General features: G+C 51.8%; 1 protein-coding gene across 29 annotated transcripts in view; it reads left to right on the forward strand.

Annotated features, from left to right (window-relative positions):
- MICAL3 (microtubule associated monooxygenase, calponin and LIM domain containing 3) overlaps positions 1 to 27,691 on the forward strand; it is a 187,674-nt gene that overhangs the window by 23,562 nt on the left and 136,421 nt on the right. The window contains exon 1 of one of the 29 annotated variants that reach the window (XM_060191369.1): positions 6,033 to 6,099. The exons of 27 other annotated variants lie outside the window; for them this stretch is intronic. The gene's annotated coding sequence lies outside the window, so the exon portion shown is untranslated. Of the gene's footprint in view, positions 1 to 6,032; positions 6,100 to 22,521; positions 22,658 to 27,691 lie in introns of those variants that run through there. One more of the 29 variants, XM_060191368.1, reaches the window with a different exon arrangement.

Genomic DNA, 27,691 nt, shown 5'->3' on the forward strand with positions numbered 1-27,691 from the left:
ACCCCACCCTCCAGGTTGTTTATTGATTGATTGATTTACTTTAAAATATTCTCACAAGAGGGAATTTTAGTTTAGGCATGGGAGGTGCCAGGACTTGAACCAGGGGCCCCAGGCCTGGTAGTCTAGTGCTTGACCTCTGTAGTATCTCCCACCCCTGAGGGCCAAGATGGTAGTCATCATCACGTAAGTAGTGGGTGGTCTGCATTGGGTGTTCTGGATTCAGCACACACCCTCTGCGTGCCTGCCACAGAGGACCCCAGGGTGAGAGCTAGGATGGACACAGGGTGTAAGAAGACCTTCAGGTCCAGATAACGAAGCCACTTACCTGCCCACCACCGCCTCCTCTCCCGGAAGACTTCATGTTGTCTCTTGGGTCCTCAGAGTCAGCTGTCTTCACTTGTTGCCACCCTTCACCAAGGTCCTCCCCACCCCACCCCCTGGCCAAGGAGACCCCCTTCAGGCCCTCCTACAGTAGACTTGAGAGCTGTTTTCTCTTCTTTTTTTTTTTAACCAGAGCACTGCTCTGCTCTGGCCTCTGGTGGTGCTGGGGATTGAACCCAGGACCTTTGCTGCCTGAGGCATGAATTTTTTTTTTCTTCTTTACTCTGCTATCTTCCCCAGCTCCCTCCACCCCCAGTGGCTGGGCTATGTGTAAACACAGTCAGTGAGTGAAGTCATGTCTCCGCCTGTCAGGAGAGACAGACTTGCCCTGTCAGCTCCCCCTTACCAGCCTGGCCCCTGTCCCCTCCCCTGCCCTCCCCCCTCCCCTCCCCTCCCCTCCCCTCCCCTTCCCTTCCCTCCCCTCCGCAGGGGTGGGGGTGGGGAGGGTGGGGGTGGCCTCCTACTGCTCCCTACTGTGGCCTAGCCCCTCCAGGCTCACAGCTAAACTAATCACATCCTTGGATCAGGAAGGAGTTTGTCCGGTGCTGTTTTGTGAACGCTGTTGTCTGTAGGAACCTGTGTCAGTGACCCCCAAACTGGGCAATGGTGTGTGTGTGTGTGTGTGTGTGAGAGAGAGAGAGGTGGGGGGTGGGGGTGGAGGGGAGAGGTGGGGGAGGGCGAGGGAAGGAGGGAGAGAGGATGCTCAGATCAGAGAGCAGGCTATCAGGCCAGATGGGTACCAGGACTCTGAGCGCCTAGATGTCACATGGGAAGCCGTGACTGGGGAGGCTTCTGTTGAACAGCTAGGGACTGATGGCCCAGAGGTGGTACAGTAGATACGGTTCCGGACTCTCCAGCATGAGGTCCCAGGTTTGATCTCAAGCATCACATGCGCCAGAGGGATGCTTTGGTTCTCAATCTCTTAAAGAAAGAAAGCCCCCTCCTTTTTTTTTTTTTTTCAAAGTCATGAATTGGCAGTTTGTAGAAGGTTGGTTGCCTCCAGCCCCTTTCTGTGCCCAGCATCGAGATTTATCTACTTAATGGGAGGGAGAGACAGGCCAGAGCCCGAGCTTCTGGCTGCTCTTTAAGTGTTGGTACCCTCCTCCCCCCATGTGCTTTGGGTCCCAGTGTCCTCTCTGCTGGGCCAGGAGCAGCCCTGCTCAGTGGTCCCTTCCCCCAGAGCCTGGTGAAGCAAAGAAAAAGAGAGAGAGAGAGAGAGAGAGAGAGGCTGTGAGACTGTAGCTGCCAGAGGCCTGGATTCAGTCCTGGCTTACAGTCTGGGCCTTCTTCCCTCCCCCCACCTCTAACTCGCATGTGACAGTGACAGAATGGGGTTCCTTCAGAGCTAGAATGATCACAGACCTCATGAGGGAGCTGAGCCTGTCTGAGCACCAGCTTGCACACCTGGGGTTCAAACCCCCACACTGCCTGGGAAGCTCCCCCACCCCCACCCCACAGGTAGGGAACTGGGGGCTTGAACCCGGGTCCTTGTGTGGGTCCTTTGTGCTTAGTACTATGTGCACTTAACCAGGTGTGCCTCCACCTGGCCCCCTCAACTTTTTTTTTTTTAAAGAGAATATGGTGAGAGCAGATATGTGTACAGAGACTGTTCAGTGGTTCCAGACCTCTGAACCACGAGGCATCAAGTGACAGCTCTGTTAGTCACTGTGTGACACGGGACAAGTTACTTGACCTCTCTGTGCCTCCATTTCTGTGTCTGTAGGAGCAAGCTTCTAGCTGTACCCACCTCACAAGGAAGCCGGGAAACTAGCAAGCTCCTAGAACAGTGTCTGGTAGATGATGATAAGTTACAATTGATCCATGAGAGCTGCAGCCCTTAGTGTCACTGTCATTCTTGTCTTGATGGCTGTGGCGCTGACTCGTCCCCTGAGGCAGGAGATCCCCCCCCCCAAATGTAGAACAAGAAATACCTCTAATCACTGTGTGAAGATGCAGCGCTTCAGTGTTAGTCCTTACATGCTGAAATTATAAGCCATCTTCTGCCAGGTGTTAACTGAAATCCCTTAAAATGCAGTCATTGTTTTTCTGACATAGGACGCTTTCTTAAAAAAAAAAAATGTAATAATAGGGGCCGGGCAGTGGCACACCTGGTGTAGCAGTTAATCTCCTGCTACAGTCTACAGAAGTCCAGTCTACAGAAGTGGTCGGCCTCTTCCCTTTCCCAGAGAGCCCTGCTCAGCTCTGGCCAATGGTGGCCCTGGGCATTGGACCTGGGATTTCAGAGCTACAGGCATGAGAGTCTTTTTTTTTTTTTTTTTTCAGAGTCATTATTATTATTATTATTATTGAATAATCAGAGCCCTGCTCAGCTCTGGTTTACATAGTGGTGCTGGGGATTGAAATTGGAGAACCAGAGCCTCAGGCAGGAGAGCCTTTTTCGCAGAACCTTTATGTGTCTCCTCAGCCTGCTACAAAACTGAGTGAGAGAAGGACCCACACATAGTATCACTGCTGAATGTGCCGTGCTGGCATCACACTGGAGACCGATGCCTGCGAGCCCTGCCCTCTGCCTCTGAGCTGCCAGAAGGGCGACTGGTAGATAGCAGGGGCTGGGGTGGGGTGCTAGGACCCTGGTCTGCCTGACCAGGCCTGCTTGTAGCCCCGCTGGTATCCAGAGGCCCTGAGGCCCCAAGGCCCCACCCACTGTGAGCCGTGCTGGTGATGTCCAGTCTGGCCACTGCCGTGTTCTTGTTCTTGGACATCCAAATGAGATACCACAGGGCTGGCCCTGGCTTTGCGGCTCCTGCCTGGTCGGTGTTTCCAACAGTTTCCAGAAGACCCCAGCCCCTGGGTGGGTTTTGTTTTGTTGACAGAGTCAGAGAAAGCCAAGAGAGTGAAAGAGGCCACATCACGAAAGCTCCCTCTTGTGTGGTGGGGGCCGGGCTCAAATGCAGCTTGTGCACATGGCAAAGCAGCCCGCTATCCAAGTGAGCTGTTCTGTCAGTGTAGAGACTTAAAAATATTTTTAATTTATTATTTTATTTTTTTTCTCTTTTGTTGCCCTTGTTGTTTTATTGTTGTTGTAATTATTATTGTTGTTGATGATGTCATTGTTGTTGCATAGGACAGAGAGAAATGGAGAGAGGAGGGGAAAACAGGGGAGAGAAAGATAGACACCTGCAGACATGCTTCACCGTCTGTGAAGTGACTCCCCTGCAGGTGGGGAGCCAGGGGCTCAAACTGGGATCCTTATGCCTGTCTTTGTGCTTCGTGCCACGTGCGCTTAACCCACTGAGCTACCGCCCGACCCCCGAGACTTAACAATTTTTATCATCTTTATTGGATAGAGATAGCCAGAAAATGAGAGGGGCAGGAGAGAGGCCCCTGCAGGTGGGGGGGGGGAGATAGGCCTCAGATCCTTGCACATTGTAATACATGTGCTCAACCAGGTGTGCCACCACCCGCCCCCTAGAGACTTCTTTTTGACAGGCAGCATGTCTGCGCCTTGACTTTTATCTCTGTGGAGCAATGCTTTCCTTTTTACTTTATTTTATTTTTGAAACGCATCTCACGTCAGTAGTTGCAGATGAAGTGTGAGAGCTGCTTCCTGGGGCCTGGTTCATTCCAGGAACCAGCTGCTCTGACACTGTTGAACCATTTGTGCTGACCAAAATTGCCCTCTCAGCCCCAGCCCCCCTCCCCCCCAGCACCTCTCTGTGGGCCCTGGTGCTAAGGTGCCCGGGTTTGATGCCAAGGCTCCTCGCCTGTGCTGTGGTGGGTCACATGCACCAGATGCAGCACCTGAGTACAGACTGGCACTGAGGCCTGGGTGTGGGAGGTGGGCCCCGTCTTCTTCTGGAGTGACTGTCTGGTCCCCAGGGCACATGAGAAAAATGCCGGGTGGGACTGAGGGTGGGGGCGCCGGCCAGGGGAGGGCTGGGTGCGAGGGACACACAGTGACAGGACGAGAGCCGAGAGCTGGCCGCCCTCCAGCTGGACCAGGCTTTCTCGTATGCTGCTTGGGACCGAGGAGGGGAGGCGGATTGTTCCTGGCTCATGACTGGCTCCTTTCTTCATTCTTGCTGGGGACGCACAATTCTAGCACCAGTGGCCACGCTGTTTGGAATAGACCCCAATTATAATGGCCTGTGGGTAGGGTTGGGAGATGGCTCAGCCAGTCAGTCAGTGCACATGCTACAACTCTCAAGGGTCCAGGTTCAAGCCCCCAGCTACCCATGTGGGAGTACCTATAATGGAGAAGATTCTTAAAAAAAAATTTTTTTTTTAAATCTATTTATTGGATAGAGAGCAGAAATCAAGAGGGAAGGGGGTGATAAAGAGGAAGAGACAGACTGAGAGACACCTGTAGCGGTGCTTCACTACTTGTAAAGCTTTCCCCCTGCAGGTGGGAACCGGGGGCTTGAACCCGGGTTCTTGCTCATTGTAACATATGCACTCAACCTGGCTCCCAAATGGGCAGCATCTCACTGTGGTGTCTCTTCTCTCTATCTAAAAGAGGAGGGGAAAGGCAGATTTGGGGGCCAGGCGGTAGCAAAGTGGGTTAAGTGTACATAGTATGAAGTGCAAGGACCTGTGCAAGGATCCCAGTTCAAGCCCTTGGCTCCCCACCTGCAGGGAAGCTGATTCACAAGTGGTGAAGCAGGTCTGCAGGTGTCTGTCTTTCTCTCCCCTGTCTGTCTCCCCCTCCCCTCCCAATTTCTCTCTGTTCCTATCTAAAAAATGGGGGGAAATGGCCTCCAGGAGCAGTGCATTTGTAGTGTAGGCACTGAGTCCCAGCGATTCTCCTGGAGGCAAAAAAAAAGGGAGGGAGATTTTTCTTCCCTCATTTATGTGAGCCTCAGAAGAGCAAAATAATTGCTGAAGAGGTGTGTCAGTTCATTTCCTTACATGTGTGGAATTAAACATTCCACGTGGTGTCGGTGGGGTAGCTCAGGTGGGTCCTTGTGTGCTGCTTTGCTGTGTGTGACCCACGCAAGCAACCCAGGCTCAAGCCCATCCCCCACCACTTTTAAGGAAGTTTTGGTGCTGTGATATCTCCCGTCCTATCTATCTATCTATCTATCTATCTATCTCTATTTCTGTTTTTTAAAAAAGAGGGGGGGCATTCTGTGGTACACCTGGTTAAGTGCACACACTACAATGCACAAAGGCCAGGATTCAAGCCCCTAGTCCCCAGGGGGAAAACTTTACGGGTGGTGAAACAGGTCTGCAGGTGTCTGTCTCTCTCCCTCTCTTCCTCTCCTCCCGCTCAATTTCTCTTGGTCTCTATCCAGTAATAAATTTAGCATACACACATGCACACGCACACGCACACGCACACACACACAAGTGCTTTCCTATTTTTGGCCCATCTTAAATTTTTTTTCTCCTGTGGGCTTCATTGTCTGTCTCAGACTGATTTATTTAATTTATTTATTTTATCAAAGATCAGCTTAACTTTTGGTTTCTGGTGGTACTGGGATTTGAACTTGGAACCTTTGGTGCTGCGGACATGAAGGTCTTTCTGCATAACCAGTATGTTATCTCCCCACTCTTTTTTTTTTTTTTTTTTAGTATATGTGCTGCCGAAGCGAGCACGTCCCCATTCTTTATTTCTCTCCCCTCTCCCACCCCCATCCAGAGCCCTGCTCAGCTTTCTATCATGGTGGTGCTGGGGATTGATCCTGGGACCTCAGGGCTTCAGGCATGAGCATCTTCTGCAGAACCATGCTGCTGTCTCCCCAGGTCTCGGGATAGGTGAGGAGATCGCAGGCTGGGATGGGAACGGGGCGGTGTGACGGTGGGTCTGCCTTCATGTGGGGATACTTGGGAGTGGGCAGTGGACTGGGTGCTCAGCCTCCAGGACTCGGGCACTCCCTTCGCTGCTGCCCTGCTGTCACCTCATGCTGAATCTGGCAGGCTCCCTCTTTATCGGGAAGCTGAGGGGCTGTTCTGGGCCTGCTGGGGCCTGATAAGATGCTGGGGGGGGGGGGAGCCTAGAGGAGCCCGAGTGCCCATCCAGTGAGGGCAGGCTCATGGCACCCAGGGATGGGGTATCACGGGGGCCAGGCATGGGGACCACCCCCCAGGGAGGACTCCACAGGACGCTGCAGCCCCTGCGCAGCCCCTCAGGTCTCATTCTTTCCTGCCTTTGTTCCTCATTTATCTCTCCTGGGCCTCCAGCCTCTCCTTCTCATGCCTCCTGTCTCTCCATTGGCTGCACCCTCACGAGCTGACCCAGCCACCCCACTGTCACAGCCCCTGGCTTTCCACAGTGACTGCAGGGCCTGATCCCTGCTCCCAGCCTGGGGGGTGCCAGGCCTGACAGTTCTGCAGACAGGGTGCTCTTCCACGACCAAGACATTGTGACCGTGACCTTGATGATGATGATCTTATTGGGGGAGGATCTACAGAACAGTTGTTGACATGTTGGTTGATACATAGGGACAGTTTCTTCCCTCCCACCCTCCCTTCCTTTCTTTGATAGGACAGAGAGAAATTGAGAGAGGAAGGGAGATAGACAGGGAGAAAGAGAGACACCTGCAGCCCTGCTTCACCACTTGTGAAGTGACCCCTTTGCAGATGGGGAGCCAGGGGCTAGCCTGGAACCTTGCGCATGCTGATATATGTTCATAACTGAACGCTCTACCGACAGCCTCTGGAAATGTTATTTCTCTGAGCCACCAAATACGTCACTAGTAAACAGCCCTGCATCCCTCCTCACTTCTGGAGAGGTCCGGAGTCACTGAATCCCCTGGTATGCACCCATACAGCCCCTCCCCTCCCCTCCTCTCCCCTCCCCTCCCCTCCCTTTCCCTCCCCTCCCCTCCCCTCAAGTGGCATCTGCAGCACAGACAGGGAGACAGCATCATGGTTCTGCAAGTGACTTTGATGCCTGAGACTCTGAGGCCAAGTTCAACCCCCAGCACTGTCATCAGCCACCAGGGTTGAGCGGTGCTTGGGGAGGCAGTGTGCCGGGTGTTGGAAGCCGGCCATGCTGTAGCTGGTGGTGTTTAGTTGTGAGGGTGGCAGCAGTCATGCCCTCAGTGGCTCTGTCCATCCACCACCCACCCCCCACCCCCGTGCCTGCAGCACTGAGTGGTTCCTTCCTTGGGAACATGTCCATCCATCCACAGGCAGGTACTGCTCATTTTATTTTACTTCATTTCATTTGCTAGGACTGGCAAGGAAGAGAGACAGAGACCCCTGTGGCTCATGAAGCCCCCCCCCCCCCCCCGCCCCGGAGGTGGGGACCAGGGGCCTGGACCCACCTAGTGGGTCCTAGTTCCTAGTGCTTGGTACCATGTGTATCGCCATGGTAACTGGATACATAGCCACCTGGCCCCTACATAAGTCAACCTTTAAAAAACAAATTGAGGGGTCAGGCGGTGGTGCAGCTGGTTGAGTGCACACTCTACAGTGCATAAAGACAGAGGTTCAAGCCCCCAGTCCCCACCTGCAGGGGGAAAGCAGGTGAAGCAGGGCTGCGGGTGTCTGTCTCTCTCCCTCTCTGTCTCTTCCCTCCCCTCTCAATTTCTCTGCCTCTAGTCAATAGTAAATAAATAAATGTTTTAAAAATAAGTAGATAAATAGAGCCCTCTGGCCCCTGCTGGCTTCTGTGAGCAGCCCCTTGCTGATAAGCAGTCTGGGTGGAGCCCGTCCTGGCTTGGGTCAGAGTGAACCCTTAGTCAACACAGGCTGCTTCTCCTCCCCACTGTGCTGCCTGCGTGCTTGGCCAGGATGAGTCCTGTTGGAAATGACAAGATGTAGCTGAATACAAGCTGTCCTCTCGGCCATGAAAGGCCCAGCACGGAGGCTGGTCCCCTGGCTGGGGCTTTGCCTGTCCCTGTCACTGCAGCGTGTGGCCCGCGGCAGGGACCACCAGGTGAGAGTGAAGCTTGACTTGCAGCTCTGATGCCTGGCCCTTCCCTTCCCTCAGGCTGCCCCGCTCGCTAGGTCAGGCTAGGTCAGGGTCAGTCGTAGGAGTCCTAGGGTCTGAGTGCTTGGGAGATAATCGTCAGTGAGCCAGCTGGTAGAAGTTCTCCCTCCCCACAGAACTTCTAGACAGGGCATTTTCTCACCTGCCAGTTTCCTTTCCTCCCCTTCCCCTTCTCCCCTTCCCCCCTTCCTCTTCCCCTTCCCCTTCTCCTTCTCCCCTTCTCCTTCTCCCCTTCCCCTTCTCCCCTTCCCCTTCTCCCCTTCTCCCCTTCCCCTTCTCCCCTTCCCCTTCTCCCCTTCCCCTTCTCCTTCTCCCCTTCTCCCCTTCCCCTTCTCCCCTTCCCCTTCTCCCCTTCCCCTTCTCCCCTTCCCCTTCTCCCCTTCCCCTTCTCCCCTTCCCCTTCTCCCCTTCCCCTTCTCCTTCTCCCCTTCTCCCCTTCCCTTTCTCCCCTTCTGCTTCCCCTTCTCCCCTTCCCCTTCTCCCCTTCCCCTTCTCCTTCTCCCCTTCTCCTTCTCCCCTTCTCCTTCTCCCCTTCCCCTTCTCCCCTTCCCCTTCCCCTTCTCCCCTTCTCCTTCTCCCCTTCCCCTTCTCCCCTTCCCCTTCTCCTTCTCCCCTTCCCCTTCTCCCCTTCCCTTTCTCCCCTTCTGCTTCCCCTTCTCCCCTTCCCCTTCTCCCCTTCCCCTTCTCCTTCTCCCCTTCTCCTTCTCCCCTTCCCCTTCTCCCCTTCCCCTTCTCCCCTTCCCCTTCTCCTTCTCCCCTTCCCCTCTTCCCTTTCTCCCCTTCTGCTTCCCCTTCTCCCCTTCTCCCCTTCCCCTTCTCCCCTTCCCCTTCTCCTTCTCCCCTTCTCCTTCTCCCCTTCCCCTTCTCCCCTTCTCCCCTTCCCCTTCTCCCCTTCCCCTTCTCCCCTTTGCCTTCCCCTTCTCCCCTTCCCTTTCTCCTTCTCCTTCTCCCCTTCCCCTTCTCCCCTTCCACTTTCCCTTCTCCCCTTCCCCTTCCCCTTCTCCTTTTCCCCTTCCCCTTCTCCCCTTCTGCTTCCCCTTCTCCCCTTCTGCTTCCCCTTCTCCCCTTCCCTTTCTCCCCTTCCCTTTCTCCCCTTCCCCTTCTCCCCTTCCCCTCCCTTTCCTTTCCTTTTTTTCTTTTCTTGTGCTTTCTTTCCTTTTTTCTTTTTTCTTATCTCCCCTCCCCTCCCCTCCCCTTCCCTCCCCTTCCCTCCCCTTCCCTCCCCTCCCCTTCCCTCCCCTCCGCTTCCCTCCCCTTCCCTTCCCTTCCCTTCTGGTGGGGGTGGGGTTGAAGCTAGGACTTTGGAGCCTCAGGCAGGAGAGTCTGTTTGCATAACCATCATGCTATCTATCCCCTGCCCAATCTGTCAGTTTTCTGTATCCTTCCCTGGACACATTTCATGTCAATAGCACACTTTATTTATTTATTATTTATTTATTGGATAGAGACAGAAAAATTAAGAAGGGAAAGGGAGAGAGAGGGAAAGAGACAGAGAGATACCTGCAGCCCTGCTTCACCACTCGTGAAGCTTTCCCCCTGCAGGTAGGGACCGGGGGCTTGAATCCGGGTCTTTGCTGTAGTGTGTGTGCTTAACCAGGTGTGCCACCACCTGGCCTCTCTATAGCACACTTTTCTCACTGGAATGTTCCTTCAATGATTCTTTTTCTCATGGTCCAGGAGGTGGTGCAGCGTCTAAGGCACTGGACTCTCAAGCATGAATCCTGAGTTCAATCCTTGGCAGCACATGTACCAGACTGATGTCTGGTTTTTTTCTCTCTCTCCTCCTATCTTTCTAATAAAAATAAAAAACAAAATTAGAACAAGGGATCTCTCTTGTTTTGGAATCTTTCTCTCCTCCTCCCCCCTCAGTTTCCTTTTTCTGGTCTGACACCAGTGTTATGACTGAGACTCAGTGCCTGCGTGACTCCACAGTTTCTGGCAAGCATTTTTTCCCCCTTTTGTTGCTCTTGTTGTTGTGATTATTCTTATTGATGTTGTTGTTGTTGGATAGGACAGAGAGAAATGGAGAGAGGAGGGGTGACAGAGAGGGGGAGAGATAGATACCTGCAGACCTGCTTCACCGCTTGTGAAGTGACTCCCCTGCAGGTGGGGAGCCGGGGGCTCCAACCGGGATCCTTATGCGGGTCCTTGCGCTTCTCGCCACATGTGCTACCGCCTGATCCCCCTCTGGCAAGCATTTTTTTTTTTCTCTTTCCTTTGGAGGGTGAGAGAGCAGGGAAGAGGAAGACAGGGAGAAGACTCCACAACACTGCTTCACTGCTCATGAAGCTTACCCCTGTGGCTGCCCCCATGTGGTAGCCAGGGACTCAAGCCTGGGTCCTGTGCATAGTGACCTCACGTTTATTTGTCTGTTTTTAGATAGAGACAGAAAGGCAGAAGGAGAGTGAGACCGTAGCACTGAAGCTTCCTCCAGTGTGGTGAGGCGACTAGGCCTGAGTCTGGGTCAAGCACATGGCAAAAGTGAGCTATAGGGGGCCGGGCGGTAGCACAGTGGGTAAAGCACACATGATAAAAAAAAGCACAAGGACCTGCGTAGGGATCCTGGTTCAAGCCCCCTGCTCCCCAACTGCAAGAGGGTCGCTTCACAAGCGGTGAAGCAGGTCTGCAGGTGTGTCTATCTTTCCTCCTCTCTGTCTTCCCCTCTTCTCTCCATTTCTCACTGTCCTATCCAACAGCAACAACAAGGAGAAAAAATGGCCTCCAGAAGCGGTGGATTTGTAGTGCAGGCACTGAGCCCCAGTGAGAACCTTGGAGGCCAAAAAAAAAAAAAAAAGAGCTTTGTCCCAGCCCACCCAGCTGATTAAAAAGCCAGCCTGCTCAGTACAGATGTTGCCCAGGCTCTGGGGGCCCAAGATGGTCTCCCCTGGCCTCTGGGCATCCGCTTCTGGCTGCCTGGCCAGAAACCATTTGGTCTGGGCTAGGGAGGAAGCAGCCACGCCAGGAAGCGGGGCCACATCACCACGGGCATAGCCGGGAGCCCACCATGCCCTGCTCCAGGGAGGCCTCACAGGGTGGGGTCCAGGGTGGGGTGGACAGCGGGTTGCCTTCCTGTCCACTGCGTGGTGGGCAGTAGTTAAAAATATCTCATGGAACATTCTTTTGGCCAGCGCCTGGGTGCCTGCCAGAGTTCATGGCCTTTACACTCCGGCATCATCCTTGCTCCAGCCAGCACCAAATGTCCCACCCTAGCTTATGCCAAAGAGTGGAGTGCCTTGTTTCCTGCCTACCAGGTGGCTTAGTTTACGATTTGAGAATTTAAAAAAAAAAATTTTATTTCATTTTATTTTATTAGATAGGACAGAGAGAAATTGAGAGAGGAGGGGAGATAGAGACAGAGAAACACCTGCAGACCTGCTTCACTGCTTGTGAAGTGTCTTCCTGCAGGTGAGGAGCAGGGGGTTTGAACCCTGGTACTTGTGATTCCTTGTGCCTAGTACTAGTACACTTAACTGGGTGCACCACCACCTAGTCTCTGGAAATCTGTTTCCCATCCTTCCCTTCCTCCCTCCCCTCTGTTCCTTCCTCCCTTGTTCCTTTTTTCTCTCTCTTTCTCTCCTCCCTTCCTCCGTCCCCCTTGTCCCTCTTTCCTTTCTTCTTTCTCTCTACTTGTCTTTCTTCTATCCCTCCCGCCTGCCCTCCCTCCCTCCCTGTTTATTTCTCCTAGACACCTCTGCTGTGGATGTGAGTGTGCCTCCTCTCCCTTGCCCTGGCCATCACTGTCTCAAACACCACTTCTGTAAAAACAAACAAGAACAGAAAAGGGCAGATGAAATAGTTCACTTGGATAGTCCACGAGCCAGGTTCAAGCCCAGCCCCCACCACACTGGAGGAAGCTTCAGGGCTGTGGTCTCCTTCACTCTTACTGCCTCTCTGCATCTATGTAAAAAGTAGAAAAAGAAAATTGAAATAAGTAGACAAAGCAAGAAAAACAAACAGAAAAATAACCAGAGGTGGAGGGATACCAGCTCTCATCTGGTCAGGCATCGCACCAGGCCCAAGTCTTGACACACCACATGTAGCCCTGTCACACCAGGGATGTCACACCAGCCCCTTCTCTGTGTCTTTTTTTTTTAAGTTTCTTTTTTTTAGTATTTTATTTATTCCCTTTTGTTGCCCTCGTTGTTTTATTGTTGTAGTTATTGTTGTTATTGATGTTGTCGTTGTTGGATAGGACAGAGAGAAATGGAGAGAGGAGGGGAAGACAGAGAGGGGGAGAGAAAGACAGACACCTGCAGACCTGCTTCACCGCCTATGAAGTGACTCCCCTGCAGGTGGGGAGCCGGGGGCTCGAACCAGGGTCCTTACTCTGTTCCTTGCGTTTTGCACCACCTGCACTTAACCTGCTGCACTACTGCCAGATCCCCCAAAAGCCTTTTCTTTACCTGTCGCTTCTTCCCAGACTTTTCTAGTCTTCTCCAAAACTGTTTCTTCTCTTCAACTTCTCCTCCCTCTTCTTCCTCCTCTATCTCCTCCTCCTCCTTTCTACCCTTTCTCCCTCTCCTCCTCCTTCACTTCCTCCTCCTCTTTTACTGTGCCAGGGCATTTCACATGTGTAATTCACTGCTTCCTGTCCAGTGTTTTCATCCTGCCCAGAAAGAGAGAAAGAGAAAAACAAGAGAGAGAGAGAGAGGGAGGAAAGGCACCACAGCATCGCTCTGCCATCTGTGGCCCTTCCCCTGGTGCCATAGTGCTCTCCCACGTAGTGCTGGGGTCACTCCAGGTCCTTGTCCATGCCAATGCAGCACCCAGCCAGGTAAGCCATCACCCTAGTGCCTGGTCTGTTTCTCCTCGTCTCCTTGGGCACCCCACCCCCAGGTTGAGCACACATGTTACAACGCACAAGGACCCAGCTTCAAGCCCCCAGTCCCACCTGCAGGGGGAAACTTCACAAGTGGTGAAACAGGGCTGTAGGTGTCTTGTCTCTCTCCCTCTCTGTCTCCCCCCTACCATCTCAATTTCTGGCTGCCTCTATCTAATAACCATCTAATAAAAATTTAAAAAATTGGTTTCTTCCTGCATGTAGAACTTTACCCTGAGTCAAGGAGAGCCCAGAATTGACAGAATTTCCTTCTTAGTTCATGTTGGCAAATTTTTTCTTCCCCCAGAAAGGAAGAGAGGTAGGGAAGAGAAAGAAACCACAGCATTGGGAGTCGGGCAGTAGCACAGCGGGTTAAGCACACGTGGCACAAAGCGCAAGGACAGGCATAAGGATCTGGGTTCAAGCCCCCTGCTCCCCACCTGCAGGGGAGTCGCTTCACAAGCGGTGAAGCAGGTCTGCAGGTGTCTGTCTTTCTCTCCCCTTTCCCTTCCCCCATCTCTCTCCATTTCTTTCTGTCCTATCCAACAATGACAATGATAATAATAACTACAACAATAAAACAAGGGCAACAAAAGGAAATAAATATTAAAAGAAAAAAAAAAAAAGAAACCACAGCATTGAAGCTTCTTTGGGTGTGGATGCCGACCACTGACAATTCTGTAACAGCTTCAGGTCAGTAATGCTCCGAGGCCTAAGGAAAGAGGACCTTTTATCTGAATTACTGTGTCGCAAAGGGAGAGAGAGGCCTTGGTCTCCACTGGGCTGCCATGGTCTCTGCAGCTTGAACCAGCAAGATGATATGCCGATGTTACCCTCTAGTAGTGGACCTGATTGAGGACTGCTTTTGCTAGGTACTTCTCAAGCCATGCTTCTGCCTTCTCTGTGACTGAAAGCACTTTCCCTCCCACTTTCATTCCTGCCTTCTCCTGTCCAAGCCCTTTGAAGTCTGCCTCCAGGCCCTACCTTCCCCTGGGGTCAGGATCCTGGACTGGCTTACAGAGGGTGGGGCCTGCCCTGGGACGGGGCAGGAAGGATCAGTGGCTAAAAATAGTTCCCTCCTGAGAACTTGCTTACTGCTCCCTTAGATACTGGCCTGTGGGAGCCAGGCTGGGAGCACTCAGTGTTCTTAGTAGAAAGAAAGAAAGAAAGAAAAATCAGTTAGTCCTCCTAGAGGAAGAAAGAAACAGGCATCAGCACAAAAATACATTTTATTATGTTATAGATAAGAGAACCTGGGCCAAGTTGCCTGCTTTTTGGATATGTAGTGTGTGTGTGTGTGTCTGTGTGTGTGTGTCTCCAGAGAGCCAGCTGCTGAAATATTCTCACCACACTTGTGCGGAGACCTCTAGCAGTTAGAGATAAGATGTGTCATTCATGAGGCCCTGGGTCATTGTACCATGAGTACACGTTGTCCCACCGGGTGCCCAAGGCTCAGCAGAAGAGCTGTGCAGCTGGTGTCCTGTGGCACCTGCCTCATCACCCCTTCTTTTAGAGACAAGTGGAGGGAGGGAGAGATCCCATCACACAGAAGGGTCCTGCAAAGCGTGGGGGTTGGGCTTGAACCTGGGTCACACATGGGGAAGCAGCGCACCATCCAGGTACATGGTTTTGCAGCCCCCAACTGCCATGGAATTTCTGATCTCTCAGCCTTAAGCCAGTGCCTGCAGAGCTGCTTGGCTGAAGTGGGAGGGAGCCTGGAGGTCCCCACACCTATCAGCACCCTTCCCCTCCAGGCCCCCAGCAGCCCTCTCCAGTCCAGCCCCCACAGGGGAGACTGCAGACCAGGCTGCTCTTCTGCCTAGAGATGGAGAAGGCTGGGAGAGTCTATATTTAGTGCTTAGGCCAAGGTGAAAGGAGAGGAGTGAGTCACAGGCTGGGCACTGCCCCCTGTGCAGCTGACAGTGCCACAGGGAAAGGCTGAGACAGCTCGGGGGTGCTGGGGGTGCTGGGGGGTCCCCAGGACCCTGTGAGAAGTCAGGGCTAGGCAGGGGGACGTGATTTAGAGCAGGTGGCCGCCACGGCCCGTCCTGACTGCCAGGCTTGTGGCTACCACACTGCTGCACTGAGCTTTGTGTGGATTGTGCCCCCTTGTGCCACAGGCAAAGTCGAGGCCGGGCCTGCCACCACGGCTGCAGTCAGTGTGGAGACTGTGCCAGAGTAGGCGGGAGCAGGCCATGGGGCCGACCGCATCAGCATCACCCAGGCTCTGAGGCTCACTCTGGGAGCCCCCATACCCCACTCACTGGGACCACTGCGCCCTGACCTAATCCCCCCCCTCCCCCCATGTAGCCCACCCCAACGGAACAGGCTCATTTATGAGATGCTCAACGCTGTCAGCAAGGAAGATGGGCATGGCCACGTCCCAGGCCTCTTCAGTCGGGATGTGTGAGCCATTTGGACTCTAGGCAGAGATGTCAGCTAGTGTCTGGATACCCCCAGTGTTTTCCTATTTTATTTATTTTTAGAGAGAGGCAGAGAGTGAAAGAGGCCACAGCACCAAAGCTTCATCCAGTGTGGTGAGGGCCGGGCTTGAACCTGGGTCTCGCACGTGGCAAAGCAGCACCCTATCTGAGGGAGCTATTTCACTGGCCCTTATGCTTTCCTTTTTTTTTTTTTTTTTTTTTAATATTTCTATTTTAAACTCTTTCTTTTTAAAAATATTTATTTATTGATTTATTCCCTTTTGTTGCCCTTATTATTTTTTGTTTTTGTACTTATTGTTGTCATTGTTGGATAGGACAGAGAGAAATGGAGAGAGAAGGGGAAGACAGAGAGGGAGAGAGAAAGACACCTGCAGACCTGCTTCATCGCTTGTGAAGCGACTCCCCTGCAGGTGGGGGAGCCAGGGGCTTGAACTGGGATACTTACGCCGGTCCTTGAGCTTTGCACCACCTGCGCTTAACCCGCTGCGCTACCGCCCGACTCCTGAGTGCTTTCCTTTTATCCCTTTGCAGTTCTGTTGAGGAAACACACACCAAAACATCTTTCCTTAAACTCTTGCTCCTTTGGCAAAGGCCTCTGGGAAGATGGTGTTCAGTGTCAGGGACCCCAGCTGTCAGTGCAGGGATGGGGGTGGGATGAAGTGGACACACCAGAGCACAGCTGGGTCCCCTGCCTGTTGCTAGAGCATTGCAGAGGGTTTAGCATTTTTTTCCCCATGGAAAGGATTTCCCCCATCTCTTTCTCCCTCTCTCTCTAATTTTAATCTTGGCGTTTTTTTCCTCTTTTTTTGGAGATTCATGGTTTACAGTCGACAATAAAATATAGCCGTTGGTCCATGTGTCACATTTCCCTGTTTTCCACTTAACACTCTAACCCCACCTAGGTCCTTCTCTGTCATCATGTTCCAGGACCTGAACACTACCCCAGCTCAAGTCCTTGACTTTGGTGGATCTCTCTCTCTCGCTCCTATTTATTGGATAGAGACAGGAAAATTGAGGGGGGAGAAGGAGAAGATAGAGAGGGAGAGAGATACCTGTAGATCTGCTTCACCCCTCTGAAGCTTCCCCCTCACAGGTAGGAGTGGGGGTTTGAACCAGGGCCTTGTGCACAGTAACCTGTGGGCTCAGCCAGGTGTACCACTGCCTGGCCCCTGTGTCTCTTTCCTTTGTAGCTTAACAGCCATCACAACCAAAGCTGGAAGCAGGGAGAGAGCACCCTCACTCACACCTGTGCTGCAGGAGCCCTGCAGGCAGACCCCGCCCACCCTGCCTTCGGGGGCTGATTGGCTGCTGATGAGGTCATGCGGGAATGGGAGCTGCAGGGCTTCTCCCTGCCACCCTGGGCTGTGTCCCCTCCAGCTCCTGTCCTCAGATGCCATGGGCCCAGGGGCATAGGGCACTGACCTGTGGCGGGGGGGGGGGGGGGGGGGGCTTGGCTTTCCTCCAAGAGGGAACTGATGGTTTATCTTGAGCACACAGTCCTTTTTCTCCCTTCCTCCATCCCTCTCTTCTTTGCTCTCTCCCTTCCTCCCCCTTCCTTCCTTCCTTCCTTCCTTCCTTCCTTCCTTCCTTCCTTCCTTCCTTCCTTCCATGTTTTTCTTTTCTTTATATTTATTTATATATTGACAGAGAGAAATCAAGAGAGGAGGGGAGATAGAAAGCAGGAGAAAGAGAGACACCTGCAGCCATGCCTCACTCCCTGCAGGTGGGGGGCTGGAGGCTTACACCTGGGTCTTTGCACACTGTAATGTGTGCGCTTAACCAGGTGAGCCACTGCCTGGCCCCCTCCCCTTTTTAAAAAAATTTCCCCACTGGAGAGGTTTTGGATCGCTGTTTAAATTGGGCTTTGGGGCAACTGTGACAAGAGCATAAGTAGCTCTTTCACCTGAGACACCCCTCTCCCCCTTGCCTCCCAGTGATAAATTGTAGATCCAACCATGGCCAGAAGCACCGCACAAGTTACCTCAGGATCTGCTTCTCTCCTTCCTCGCTGCCTGACAGAAAGGCAGAGCGTGAGAGACCCCAGCAATCAGGCTGCCTTCAGTGCAGTGGGGTCTGGCGTTAGATCTGGGTCATGCACATGGTGGAGCAGTCCACCACCCAAGTGAGCTATCATCTCAGCCCTCCCTTTTTTGGTGCCTTCAGGGTTATCTCGGGCTGGGTGCCAGCACTGCAGATCCACTGCTCCTGGAGGCCATTTTCTCCATTTTACTGGACAGGACAAAGGAATTGAGAGAGGAGGGGGAGATAGAGAAAGAGGTACACCTGCAGACCTACTTTGCCACTTGTGAAGCGACCCACCTGCAGGTGGGGAGCTGGAGCTCGAACCCTGATCCTTGCGCTTAGTACTAATGTGCCTTTAACCAGGTGCGGCACTACCAGGCCCCAACCTTTTTTCCTTCAGACTCATGGTCATAACGGAACTAGCACCAACCAGAACAAAGATGGCCTCACTGGAGGTCAGGGGACCGGACGGGTGGGCAGCCCTCCAGGCTCTCTGAGGGGTCCAGTCTGCCTTCACCCTCCCCCCCTGCAGGGCACCTGGGAGACTTTGGTCCTGGGGTGGGAGGGAGCCGCAGCCACCCAGCATGCGGCCTGGTGCCACCCACTCAGACATGCTTACTTCTGCCTGTGCTGACCTGCACTGTGCAGTCACAGGCTATCTTTAAGTCGTGTTGTGGAGTGGCCGCACCCCAGCAGAGACAGCGGCTTCCAGTGGGCTACATTTTCCTTAACAAAGCAGCCACACTGGCCAGCCAGCAAGGCACACCCTCTGCTTGACCCCCCAGCTCCAACCGCTGGCTGGTTTTGTGGGCCGGCTCTCCACCTGCCTGTGTTGCTTGGCAGTCCGGGCGTCTGGCCTGTGTATAACTAGAATCTCTGGTCAGTCATTCCCATGTATTCCCAGACTCACTCCCACCTCCCTTCTCACGCTAGAGGGGCACGTTTGAGCCATGGGGACAGGGGGCAGAGTGACAAAAAAAAAAAACCCACCCATTGCCACCCCAGCTTCTCACGTGGCATGGCTCTCAGCTTCACTCCTCCAGCACCCCCCCACCAAAAAAATAAAACCAACCAGATTTTTTAAAGTTTATTATCTTTACTTATTGGATAGAGACAGCCAGAAATTGAGGGGGAACAAGAGAGGGAGAGAGACACCTGCAGCCCTGCTTCACCACTCACAGAGCATTCACCCTGCAGGTGGGGACCAGGGGCTCAAACCCAGGCCCTTGTGCAGTATCACATGTGTGTTCAACCAGGTGCATCACTGCCCTGGCCCTCAAAGACTCTTCTAGGCCTGAGAGGACATGGCGGTGGTGGGGTCCTCCCTGGATAAGCACCTGAAGGTCTGTGGGTTTGTTTTGTGAAGTTCTTGATGCTTCTCAGATACACACAGCAAAATGTGACCTCCCTTTTTCTCTGACTATGTCTACACACACACCAGCAGGTAGTACTCGTGAAGCATCCTAAGTTACAGAGAGGCAGAGAGAGAGAGAGAGAGGGAGGGAGAGAGAGACTGGAAGAATGAGAGAGCCCAACACTAAAGCAGCTTCCTTCAGTGCGATGGGGGCTGGGCTCAAACCTGGGTCACACACATGGCAAAGCCTGTGCAAGTGAGTTATTTCTCTCTCTCTTTTTAATTTTATGTAATTTATTTTTTAGTGTGTATAACTGTGAAATAATTAATATTTTATCATTTAAGCATGTGTTTTTTTATTATTTATTTTTTAATTTTTGTTGCCCTTGTCATTTTTTATTGTTGTAGTTATTATTATTGTTGTTGTGGGATAGGACAGAGAGAAATGGAGAGAGGAGGGGAAGACAGAGAGGGGGAGAGAAAGACAGACACCTGCAGACCTGCTTCACCGCCTGTGAATCGACTCCCCTGCAGGTGGGGAGCCGGGGGCTTGAACCGGGATCCTTATGCCGGTCCTTACGCTTAGCGCCACCTGCGCTTAACCCGCTGCGCTATGGCCCGACTCCCTAAGCATGTGTTTTTGAAGGCAGTTTCTAAGGTCTGTTTCAGGGTCTTTTTATTTACTCGTTTATCATTTTCCACCACTCCTGTCACCAAAGGTCTGTGTCTCCATCCCTACCCCCACAGATAAGCGCCATAGTTCTCCCACAGTCTTGGAAATAGATTGGCTTTACTTGTTATTGGATAGAGACAGAAATTGAGAGGGGAGACAGAGAAGGAGAAGCAGCCCCGCTTCACTACTCATGAAGCTCTCCCCCCCAGGCGGGGACCAGAGGCTTGAACCCAGGTCCTTGTGCACTGTAATGTGTGCGATTAACCAAGCGCACCACCGCCTGGTCCCACCAAGTGAGCTATTTATTTCCCCACCTCTGAAAATGTTTATCCACAAGTTGAGAGCTGCCTGAATGTCTGACCAGTGGCCATGCATTGCTGTGTCAGGGCATTAGAGTCTATCATCTTCACTCTGTTGTCTTTGAACTTGCACTTTTTTTCTGGAGAGGTCTGCACTTGGGAGGAACCCCGCTTGCCGTAGAGCTTCCTGACCTTTGACCCCATCTCTAAGCATAGGTTGTTTGGTCCAGCGAAAGAGAGGCCCTGAGAGGCCCTGCGGTTGGCGCTGTCCCCTCAGGGAAAGCCCCACTGTGCTCTGAGGATACTGGTGAACTTGATCAAGTCCCTTCGTTCCCTTCTCCAGGTCCCCTGGGCAGCAGCCTGCGGCATCTCTGTGGTCGCGCCGGGCTAGAAATGTCGTGGCCAGGCTCTCGGCTTGATTCCACCAGGCCCCCAAAATAAAAGCCATCGTAGTCCCGAGGGGCACAGAAGATGGTGGGGTCACCTTCATGACCAGGCCTGCTTGGTCTGTGGCTTCTGGGCTCACACCCCTCTGTATCATGCTTGCTTCTAGTGGGGAGCGGGGAGGGCTGCTGGCCACTGGTGTTGGCAGTGCTTTGATGTCCTGGGTGTGGGGTGACTTTGGGCTTGTTCTGGGAAGGACAGGTCACCCTCATGAAGCATCATCTGCGCTCAGTTCATGTTCACCTGATGGGTAGCTCCAGAGATCCTCCTTGGAAGACCTGGTCCATAGGTCTAGAAAGTGTCCCTTGTCTCTGTGTCCTTTCCTGCCTATACATCCTTGAGTATGTGCTAGTTTTTTACAAAACTCTTTTATTTTTTTAGTGATTTAATAATAATTACCAAGATTATAAGATAATGGGTACAGTTCCACACAATTCCCAACACCAGAGTTCCATGTCCCATCCCCTCCATTGGAAGCTTCCTTGTTCTTTATCCTTCTGGGAGTGTGGACCAACATATGGGGAGCAGAAGATGGGAAGTCTGGCTTCTGGAATTGCTTCTTCTTTGGACATGGGTATTGACGGACGGATCCACACCCCCAGCCTGTTTCTGTCTTTCCCTAGTGGGACTGGGCTCTGTGGAGGGGGGAGGTTCTAGGACACACTGGTGAGGTGGTCTGCCCAGGGAAGTCAGGATGACATCATGATAGCATCTGTAACTCGATGGCTCAAAGCTGGTAAGATATAAAGCAGGACAAATTGTTTAATAAACAGGAACCTAAAGGTAAGAATAGAGCAGTTGAAATCAGGGGTCTTTGTGTGGGAAGAAGCTAGGAAGTCTATTTTAGGCCTGTTCTAAGGGGCCCATGATTTTTGCCTGAGCCTAATAAAATGTGTTTCTTTCTCGATTTTTCTGTGCTCTCCATACATTCGGCCCCTGGGCTTAACACCAGCCCCGGGTAAATCTCTTCCATCTTTCCACTTGGCTTGGCTCAAAAGGTGTGCTTAGGTGGGTTGAACAGCCTTCCTCTGGGCCATTCCCATTCTTCATGGCCTGACCCACAGCACTTTGTGCCTCTAAGTGTCCTGGTGTACAGCAGTGTGCATTGCTGCCTTCAAGAATTTTTTTTGCCTCTAGAGTTATCAGTGGGGCTTGGTGCCAGCACTAGGAATTCACTGCTCCTGGTGGCCTTTCCCTCCCCTATTTTATTGGATAGGACAGAGAGAAATTGAGAGAGGAGGGGGAGGTAGAGAGGGAGAGAGAGAGGCGTCTGCAGACCTGCTTCTCCACTTTTGAAGTGTCCCCCCTTCAGGTGGGGACCTGGGGCAGGGGTCTCAAACCCAGGTCCTTGCACTGGTCCTCACGCTTAATACTTAGTCCTTGTGCCTGGCCCCCCTCAAAAATTCTTATTTTTGACATTGTGTTCTTCCAACTCAGAAAAGTACAATTGTTAAAAGTGACCACACGGTGAGTCAGTGAAATCATTAGATGTGACCCCTCTGAGACTCAGCTGGTGTGTGAGGTAACGGGGAGTTGATGTCCTGCCAGGTGGAGACAGGTGTGTCCCTTCTGCTATTTATACTGCACAGGCCAGTTCTGGGAAGCACCCACACCTGCTGGACGCCTTTGGATCCGGGACCAGGTGGCATGCCCTGGGTGCCTCTCTGGCAGAGGGGGTGGCCCCCCAGGGACTGAAAGCTTGCCGTTTGGGACTCCCCCCTACTTCCCCTGGTAGCTGAGCTCACATTCTGTAAAGGGCACAGACCTTAAATGTGCGGCTTGGGTTTTTTTTACATAAGGAAACTCTGCTGTGTATTGGCCAAGGTTCCTTTCAGAGCTGAACCACTGTGAATCTGGGGGAAGGGAGGGCTTTGTTACAGGAACTGGGCCTTGCACATCTGTGGACATGGATGAGATGGTATAGGGCAGCATGGGGTGGGAGGGCGTGGAGGGTATAGCAAACTGCCAGGTCATAGGTGGGTCCATGTTTGTTGCTCTAAGGGACTTTGAGGCTGTCTCCCATGAGCTGGACCAATCGCATTCCCACCAGCAGCGTAGAAGGGTCCCCTTTCCCCCACCTCCTCTCTAGCACTTGGTGTTACTATCCTTTCTCACAGGGGTGAAGGTGGTCTGCATTCACAAGTCTAATAACCAGTAACTTGGAGCACTTTTCCCTCTGTCCCTCACGGCTGCTTCTGCTTACATCCAAAGAACATTTGATCCTTTACGGACGCTATCAGTCTGATAACGATGTCTGTCCGCAGACTCTGGGGATGCTGTGGCGACATGGATTGAGATGTCTGTGCACTCGTGTCTTCAAGGTCAAAGCATTTTTTCTGTCAGCTTCATCTCTGCTGTTTGATCTGTGATTTGGAAAACTTTCAGGGTTTGGAATTCGTGACCCCTGGCTTTCTGCTGTGTCCTTTGAGAGCCTCCAGCTGTCAAGAGGAACAGTATCTGTTTCTAGATTTCTCTACAATATATCTGACTTATTCTGATTCCTCCAAGTTCCAGGAATGGGTTCTGGATAGGAGACTTGTGCAATAGCGCCACTGAGACTGGAACGGGGGGGGGGGGGGTTGCTGGGGCACTGGAGACAGAGGAAGGGAGACTACCTAATGCTTAAAAATCCAATGCTCGGTTAAGTGCAGGTGGCTCAAAGCAAAGCACAAGGACCAGCGTAAGGATCCCAGTTCCAGCCCCCGGCCCCCCACCTGCAGGGGAGTCGCTTCATAAGCGGTGAAGCAGGTCTGCAGGTGTCTGTCTTTCTCCCCCCCCCCCCCCGTCTTCTCCTCCTCTCTCCATTTCTCTCTGTCCTATCCAACAACGACGACATCAGTAATAACTACAACAACAATAAAACAACAAGGGCAACAAAAGGAAATAAAAAAAAAAATCCCATGCTCTATCCACTGTACCACCACCCAGCCTACTCTATCAGACTCCCCCCGCCTTAAGAGACATTTATTTATGGGAGGGCAGTGTCAGAGAAACAGAGAGTCACTCTGGCACTTGTCATGTCAGGAGCCAGCTCAGGGCCTGAGAGTGCAGTGCTTGATCCACTGCAGCCCCCCCCCCCCGGCTCTATTTATTTATTTTTCCTTTATTAGGGATATTTACAGTCCACAGTAAATACAGCAGTTGGTACATTTACAGTCCACAGTAAATACAGCAGTTAAACATTTCTCAGTTTTCCACATCACACTCTAACCCCCACTAGGTCCTCCTTTGCCATCCTGTTCCAGGACCTGAACCCTCCCCCCCCCCCCCCAGAGGCCTTTACTTTGGTGCAATACACCAACTCCAGTCCAAGTTCTACTATGTGTTTTCCCTCCTGTTCTTGTTTTTCAACTTCTGTCTGTGAATGAGATCGTCCCATATTCATCCTTCTCTTTCTGGCTGATGTCACTTCACAGGATTCCTTCAAGCTCCATCCAAGATGGGGTGAAGAAAGTGAAATCACCATTTTTTCATAGCTGATTAGTATTCCATTGTGTATCTAAACCCTAACTTTTTCACAGGCTCTATTTCTTAATATTTATTTACTTTCCCTTTTGTTGCCCTTGGTTTTTTATTGTTATTGATATGTTGTTGTTGTTAGATAGGACAGAGAGAAATGGAGAGAGGAGGGGAAGACAGAGAGGGAGAGAGATAGACACCTGCAGTCCTTCTTCACCGCCTGTGAAGCAACTCCCCTGCAGGTGGGGAGCCGGGGGCTCGAACTGGGGTCCTTATGTCAGTCCTTGCGTTTGGTGCCATGTGTGCTTAACCCCTTCACTACCGCCCGACTCCCCACAGGCTCTGTTTCTTTCTAGATAGTGAAGGTGGTGGGGGAGAGAGAGAGACTCTGCCACACTACACCCCTGCACCACTTGTGAAGCCTCCCCCCTGCTGATGCTCCCAGGTGGTGGCCCAGGGCTGGCACTTGGGTCCTGTGCCCTATGCATGGTGACGTGCTCTCTACTGGGTGAGCCAGCTGTCCCTCCCCAGAGACCGACTTCTTTCAGATCCATCCCCCTCTTCCCCTGGCTGAACCATCGCCATCTTTAGTTCGGGGGCTTATTCCAGCAAAGCCCCCCCCCCCCCCCAAGTGGCAGGCGAGCCCCGCACTGGGCTGGGGGGATGTTGCAGTCGGCACGCCTGGCTCATGCCTGTGAGACGTGACTGTTGGATCATTTCATTTCTTGTTAAAGACATGCAGGGTGTACGCGAGGGAGAACAGCACTGCACAGCGAGAGCAGCAGCGGGGCTCCAGCCCTAGAGCCTCGGGCAGGCCGGGCCTGTGCTCTGTCACTGAGCTAGCTCCTCCGTCTTTTATTTCCCTTTTTGTCTTTATTTATTGGATAGAGACAGCCGGAAATTGGGAGGGAAGGGGGGCTAGAGAGACAGAGAGACCCCTGTATCCCCTTCACTGCTCCTAAAGTTTCCCCCTGAGATGGGGACCAGGAGCTGGAACCCGGGTCCTTGCGCACTATAACATGTGCCACCGCCCGGCCCCAGCCATGTGACTCTTGACATTTTTCATGTTAGTGGCCGAGGAGGAGGTGCAGTGGGTGGAGTACTGACTCGGGTATGAGGTCCCTACTGTGACACGTGCCAGAATGATGTTCCGGTGTGTTCTCTCTCTCTGTCTCGCTGTCTCTCTCTCCCCCTCTCTCTGTCTCTATCTCTCATCTCATGAATAAGTAAATCTTTTTAAAAAATAAATTCATCCAGTCCGGGAGGTGGCTCAGTAGGTAAAGCATTGGGCTCTTAAGCATGAGGTCCTGAGTTTGATCCCAGGCACATATACCAGACTGATGTCTGGTTCTTCCTCTCTCCTATCTTTCTCATTAATAAATAAATAAAATATTTTAAAAATAAATAAATAAGTAAATTCATCCTGGGGCCAGGCAGTGGTGCATCCAGTTGAGTGCGTGCGTTACCCTGTGCAAGGAACTGGTTCAAGTCCCCACCCCCAGGACCAGGGAACGAGTGCCGGAGGCCTGTGTTCTCTCTCCTTCTCCCTCCCCCCTCATAGATTTGGGTGTTTTTTATATTTTATATATTTTTTATATTTTATATTTTATTTGTCTATTTTTGTGTTAGATAGAGATGGAGGGGTGGTGGTGGTAGATACCATTGTGGTTCTGAAAAGAGACTCTCATGGCTGAGGCTCCGAAGTCTCAGGTTCAGTCAGTGGCCTGCACCAGCATCAGCATCAGCATCAGCATCAGCATCAGCCAGAGCTGAGCAGGGCTCTGGTAAAAAAAAAAAAAAAAAAAAAAAAAAGGAGAAGGAGAAGAAAGAAAAGAAGGAAGAAAAAGACAGAGAAATTGAGGGGGGAGGGGAGATAGGGAGAGAGACAGAGAGACACCTGCAGTCCTGCTTCACCACTCATGAAGGTTTTTCCCCTGCAGGTGGGGATCAGGCTTGAACCCGGGTACTGATATCTACCCCCCCGTTAATGAGTAAAAGAAAAAAGTCTAACAATGACTTGGAGGGTTTTTTGTTTTTGTTTTTGATGTATGTCCCTCACATCCCTTGTTAAATTTACTCCTAAGGACTGAATTCTTTGTGACCCAGTTAAAAATGGGATTGTTTTCTTAACTTCTCCTCTAGTTCCTTGCCTGCATATGGAAATGTAGCAGGTTTCTGTGTGTTGATTTTGTAGCCTGTGACTTTACTATGTTGATTGACTTATTGTTTAAAAAAATTATAGGGTGAGGAAGATAGCATAATGGTTATGCAAAGAGACTTTTATGCTCGAGGCTCCAAAGTCCCTGGTTCAATCCCCTGCACCACCATCAGCCAGAGTTGAGCAGGGCTCTTGGGGGAAGAGAGACATCTTTAGTATTTCCTTTTTTAAAAAAAATTTTTATTCATTATTGGTTAAAGAGAAATTCAGAGGGGGGGAGATAGGGAGAGAGACAGAGAAACACCTGCAGCCCTGCTTCACCACTTGCAAAGCTTTTGCCCCTGCAGCTGGGGACCAGGAGCTTGAATCTATGTCCTTGTGCATGATAACATGTGCGCTCAAGCAAGTGTGCCATCACCTGGCCCCCTCTTTCCCTCTTTCCCTCTCTCCCTCTTCCTCTTGATTTCTGACGGTTTCTATCCAGTAAAGAGAGTGAGGGAGATGCTGCAAGAAGGTTGGAAGCTTGACTTCCTTGGGGTCTAGGGGTCAGTCCCCCAGCTCACGGTCTATTGGTGATCATGACTGCTCCCCCCACCATTGTATTGCTCTGTGAACACTCGGGTCACAGGTCCAGAGGGGAATCAGATGACACTGAGTCTCCCCAAGTAGCCATATTTCAGCAATGCCAGTGGAGATTGAGCCGGGGAAGGAGGTTATACCCTTTGGCTCCGTTGTGATCCGGCCAGTTGAGTGGACACCTATGTTCCCTGCCTCTTTACTCCCTTCTCATGCTCGCTACCCAGAACTCATCAGGATGACTGAGGACAGGATAAAAACATTAGCTTCCTCGGCCAAGAGGTGGTTCACACAGAGGGCAGGTCTTAACGTGCGTAAGGTCCTGAGGCCAGTGCCTGACACTGCTTGTGTCAGAGTGATGCTCTGATTCTCATTGATAAGTTCATTTTTTAAAAAGAAAACCTTTTTTTAAAAAAAATTACTAGTCATTTAATGTTGACTTACAAAATTATAATGGGTAAAGTCGACACCGTTCCTACCACCATTGGAAGCTACAGCAGTTCTCCTAAGGTCACAGGTATGGGTTGACTATTACTTTTACAACTATCCATTTGCACATTTTTTTAACCCACGGTCCCATCTTCTCTTCCCTTCCAAACCACCTCTATACCTATTGCTACATCCAAATGTCCCTCCCTTTTTCCTCTTCACTCTCTGGGTCCTGATGGAGTTGGAGTTCAAAGCCCTCTGGTCATTTTCCCCCTAACATCTCTCCCCCACTGAGAGTATGGATCCATTTTTTAAAAATTATTTCATTTTATTTATCAGATCAAAATTGAGAGGAGAGGGGGAGGTAGAGAGGGAAAGAGACAGAGAGAGACACCTGCAGCCCTGCTTTACCACTTGTGAAGCTTTCCCCCTATAGGTGGGGACCAGGGGCTTGAACTAAGGTCCTTGAGCACTGTAGTGTGTGTGCTTAACCAGATGCACCACCACCCCACCCCGGATCCAAATTCTTTATGGGGAGCATAAGGTGGAGGTCTGGCTTCTGTAATTGCGTCTCCACTGGACATGGGTGTTGGCAGGTGGATCCACACCCCCAGCCTGAAAGAACAATTTTTTTCCTGCCTTTGCCCCAGATGTGATTCCATTGTTTTGAAGTTATTAATACAAAACACGTTTGGTTTGCTGTCTGATATTTATAATTTTTTATAGGAGGCAT

The sequence above is a fragment of the Erinaceus europaeus genome, chromosome 5 (genome assembly GCF_950295315.1).
Source record: "Erinaceus europaeus chromosome 5, mEriEur2.1, whole genome shotgun sequence".
In the NCBI taxonomy this organism is placed as follows: domain Eukaryota; kingdom Metazoa; phylum Chordata; class Mammalia; order Eulipotyphla; family Erinaceidae; genus Erinaceus; species Erinaceus europaeus.